General features: G+C 45.1%; 1 protein-coding gene across 3 annotated transcripts in view; it reads left to right on the top strand.

Moving 5' to 3' along the window:
- The window catches only part of LOC125025634 (E3 ubiquitin-protein ligase MIB1-like), a 395,737-nt gene that overhangs the window by 192,036 nt on the left and 198,701 nt on the right, over positions 1-5,000 (top strand). The gene's annotated exons all lie outside the window — the stretch shown is intronic.

Raw genomic sequence — 5,000 nt, 5'->3', positions numbered from 1 at the left:
ACATGGTGAGCTGAACGAGAGAATGCTGGGCAGACAAATGGACGCCACTCCGACCGTCGTTTGTCACTTCCCTAGGGGGTGGGAGAGAGAAGAGGGGAGTGAAGGGGGAAGGGGTGAGAAGAGAAGAGAAGAGAAGAGAAGAGAAGAGAAGAGAAGAGAAGAGAAGAGAAGAGAAGAGAAGAGAAGAGAAGAGAAGAGAAGAGAAGAGAAGAGAAGAGAAGAGAAGAGAGAAGAACAGAGAAGAGAAGAGAAATGAAAAGAGAAGAGAAGAGAAGAGAAGGGAATGGAAGAGATGGAGAGGAACCGGAAGGAAAGGGAAGGGAAGCGACTGGAAGGGAAGGGAAGGGACTGGAAGAGAAGAGAAGAGAAGAGAAGGGAAGGGAAGGAAAGAAAAGGGAAGGAATGAAAAGGGAAGGAAAGAAAAGGGAAGGATAGGGAAGAGAAGGGAAGGGAAGGGAAAGGTAGGGAACAGAAGGGAAGGGAAGGGAAGGGAAGGGAAGGGAAGGGATGGGAAGGGAAGGGATGGGAAGGGAAGGGAAGGGAAGGGAAAGGGAAAGGGAAAGGGGAGGGGACGGAAAGCGAAGGAAAGAAAAGGTAAGGGTAAGGAAGAGAAGGGAACAGAAGAAAGGGGAACAGAAGGGCACAGAAGGGAAGGGAACGGAATGGGTAGGGAAGGGAAGGGAAAAGAAGGGAAAGGGAAGGGGAAGGGGAAGGGGAAGGGGAAGTGAAAGGGGAAGGGGAAGGGGAGGGGGAAGGGGAAGGGGAAGGGGAAGGGGAAGGGGAAGGGGAAGGGGAAGGGGAGGGGGAGGGGGAAGGGGAAGGGACGGGAAGGAAAGAAAAGGTAAGGGACGGGAAGGAAAGAAAAGGTAAGGGTAAGGAAGAGAAGGGAACATAAGGGCACAGAAGGGAAGGGAAGAGAAGGGAACATAAGGGCACAGAAGGGAAGGGAAGGAAAGGGAACGGAAATGAAGGGAAGGGAAGAGAAGGGAGAAAGGGGCGGGGAGAAATGAGAAGAGAAGGAGAAAGGGAGAGGACGGAGGAAGGGAAGAGGAACCTAACTGTTAACTAGTAACAGGTTTTCCGGCAGCGGGACGGCCGCTTTATTGGACCAGGCAACGTAAACAGAGCCATGAATCACTCATTGAAAAGGGATGAGGGAGCGGAATGCGTCACGAGAGGATCCCGTGACCTCTCAAGGGGAACCCCTCGACGGAGGCCGAGGCGGTGCTGAAAAAGGAAAGCACTTAAACTGATGGAGGGACTTGTTGGGAAGCGAAAACAACGGTGAGGGAAAAGAGCGAAGGGGGAGATGAAAAGGGCGACCCAACTACGACCATGGTTCCAAATCCTCGACGTAAAACAACAAAACAATACACAACAACAACACCAAAAAACAACACCAAAAATAACCACTTCTAGCTTCCCATTCCTCGAAAATTCACAAACCTGGCGCGATCAAATTACAGGATCCCATCTTATCCACCGAAAGGAAAAAGCAAATCCACGGGCCTTGGCTGGAAGCGCCGGGGCAAAAATCGGCTCCGAAGCCCCAAATTGGCGCGTGTGACACAATACAGCGGAGGATTGAGGAGAGCCGCCACGCCCCGGGCTCCGGCGCCAGCAGTAATGACGGCGGCGAGGACGCAGTTGCTCTGATTCACTGCATACGAGAGAGGCAATAACAACGCGCGGGTCCTTCCCTTCGCCCCGTGCTGGCCTGCGAAGCGATCAGTCCGCAATATCAAGATGGGTCTGCGATATTGCTTCTGTTGGCGTTGATCCCGTTTGGGCTCCAACTTCTTTCTATTTCCTAGTATAGTTTCCATCCGCAAGGTAATCCCTAACTTTTGAAACGTAAATTTTAATCCACAGAACATTTATTGAACAAAAGAATACGGATAATACCGAGACTGAAAACTTTCAGTAATAAGATCCGCAATCCATGATACAATATGTCTGACTAAATGGAAATAGTGAACACTATTTTCTTCCTTCCTACACCAAGAAACAGAGATCTTGCACTGCCTCTATCATGCAACACCGCTGTGATTGCAAAGCTAATCGGCTTTGATGTGTCATAAATGTTCGGTTCATGAATTTTCCGACTTATCCACAACCGCCCAAACTTTCCTGAAAAAGCAATTTGCGTTCATGTCGCACGAATTTCAACTCGTTCACAATGACGGCGGGAAAAGAGACGGAGATACGGACGGACATAAAGAGTCTTTCTTAACTGGGAAATCGGAAGGAAAGGCCATAACCGAGGCACACAAGTGCCGGGGAAAAAAGATCGTATCAGAAGCTAAAGAAAGACGGAAGGAGAGAAAAAAATGAAAAGAAAAAAAGAAAAAGAAGAAATCCATCTACCTATCTCTCTAATCATTTGTCTATATCTATATCTTTATCTATATCTCTCTATATATATCTATCTATCTACCTCTTTACCTATATATCTATACACACATACACACACTTATGCAGACATACAACACACAAGCAAAGCAGCGCGAGATAAGCGAGGCTTTACTACGGCCAAAGTAGGAAAACAGTGAACTCCAAGGACACGTAAGTCGCAATCCAGTCCGATTTAGTATTCATTAAACCCAGCGCTTCTCTCTTAGAAAAGGCATCTCACTCCAAAGGGCCGCCCACCCAGAGGTTAGGGCTTGGCCAAGAAAAGACGACCAATCTGCCACCTTTTTAAGCCCTCTCATCAGAAAGGCTTCAAAACTTCCTCTGGGGGAAAAAAGGGAGTTCAAAGTCCAGGTGCGAAAAAGAACGAGAGCAAGACGTCAGAAAAGTGCATAACTGCAGAGCGAAGACCTGGGTTCAACTCAGACAATTCATAATGGGAATTTAATGCAATTCATTGTGCTACGTCTCATTTGCATTTTCATTAATTGCGTGTAGGTGTACTCATCATCTTATCTGAAACTTGAAGAATTTGACAATGGCCGTGCTATGTAGCTATGAATACACATAGATAAAACACAAGGTAAAACATACTAATATATAACTAACATGCACTATCTGCATGTGTATGAATATGTGTGTATATTTATTTATGTATGTATGTATGAATGTGTATCTATGTATATATACATATATACACATACACTGTATATATACGTATATATACATATATATACACACATATATACATATATATGTATATACATATATATGTGTATGTATATGTATAAGTATATGTATATGTATATGTATATGTATATGTATATGTATATGTATATGTATATGTATATGTATATGTATATGTATATGTGTATGTGTATGTGTATGTGTATGTGTATGTATATGTATATGTATATGTATATGTATATGTGTATGTGTATGCGTATGCGTATGTGTATGTGTATGTGTATGTGTATGTGTATATGTGCGTGCGCGCGCGTGTGTGTGTGTGTGTGTGTGTGTGTGTGTGTGTGTGTGTGTGTGTGTGTGTGTGTGTGTGTGTGTGTGTGTGTGTGTGTGTGCTTGTGCGTGTGCGCGTGAGTGAATAAATACAAAAATATATATTCACTCATTCACTCACTCACTCACTCACTCACTCACTCACTCACTCACACACATATGCATTTGTATGTGTATGTGTATGTGTATGTATAAGTATAGGCATACGCATACGTTTATGAATATACATAACATATACATACATTTCCTTATCATCTACCTATTTATCTATCTATCCTTCTTTCTATCTATCTACCTACCTACCTATCCACCAACCTATCTATTTATCTACTTATCTATCTATATATTTATTGATCTATCTACCGACCTACCTATCTATCTACCTACCCATCCATCTACCCACCTGCCTATGTTTCTATCTATCTATCTATAAGCACAGTTTACAAGAAAAAAATCCTCTCTCTTAATAGAGGAGCAGTTCTAAAGTCAGGTGAAAGGTCATATCCTGTGCACGCTAGACCAGGTTCCTCCTGATGTCTCGAGCCACAACTTTTGTTTTCACTGCAGCAACATGGCGGAATGCTGGCGAAATTATATTCTTCTCCTCCTCTTCCTCCTTCTTAGTCTACATTCCCCTTCCCATTCTCTTCCTTACTCCCACGCTCATTCTGTTTTTTCCTCCCCATTCCTTCTTATTGTTCTCGTTTCCCCGATCCTTCTCCTTTCTTCATCTTTCTCGTTCTTCTTCAATATCTCATTCTCCCTTTGCAAGGATACCATTCAAGCCGATCTGGAGAGTCTTGCTTGATTTGCTTACATGGACGCCCTTCAAGAGCACACTCGCCTTTCCACGCCCCCTGTTCTGGTTCCTTCTCCCCGTCCTCTTTCCCGGTCCTCTCGCCCCCTCCCCTGGTCCTCTCCCTTTGGCCCTTTCCCGTCTCCCCTCGTCCCCTTCCCCGGTCCTCTCGCCCCCCACAGTCCGGACTGTGGCGGTAGACGTCCCCCTCGCAAACATTAGCCACATCTGCGTGCGTCGCCCCGCCGACAATGGGTGCCCAAGAACGGATATTAAGCGGGAAGCGTCTTATCAATATGTACGAGTGCGAATAATCAACGTCATGCTACGCCCATCCTCTTCAGTGTTCGCCCTTTGCTGACATGATTTCATCAAAATTCACTTTTCCCTCTGCTATTCTCGTGCCTAAAATCACGCAAAGCTAGTGGCCACAAATCGTCCACATCCCAAGTTGGTCCAGAACATGGAAATAAAATTTACACACACACACGCACACATACAAGTAAAACAAATGAGAGAGCGTTTGTGCTTATCTATACACGCGCACGGAAAATAATTCAACGCAGCCTACCCACGCGGAAAACATTCAGGCGGATTTACGTTGGCGCAATGCAAGAACGGCAGAACCTCTGTCTTAATAATATAAGCGCTCCATCTTGTCTTGCGGCTCTCGTTTGAACAAGCAACTTCAATATTGACACGTCTCCTTGCTTCCACTTCAGCGTTACTCTCAATATATGAAAACCGAATTCTTACCTCTAACCCTTTCCGC

This window comes from Penaeus chinensis, chromosome 5 (assembly GCF_019202785.1).
Source record: "Penaeus chinensis breed Huanghai No. 1 chromosome 5, ASM1920278v2, whole genome shotgun sequence".
NCBI classification, from domain to species: Eukaryota; Metazoa; Arthropoda; class Malacostraca; order Decapoda; family Penaeidae; genus Penaeus; species Penaeus chinensis.
This window is presented reverse-complemented; position numbering and strand designations above follow the sequence as displayed.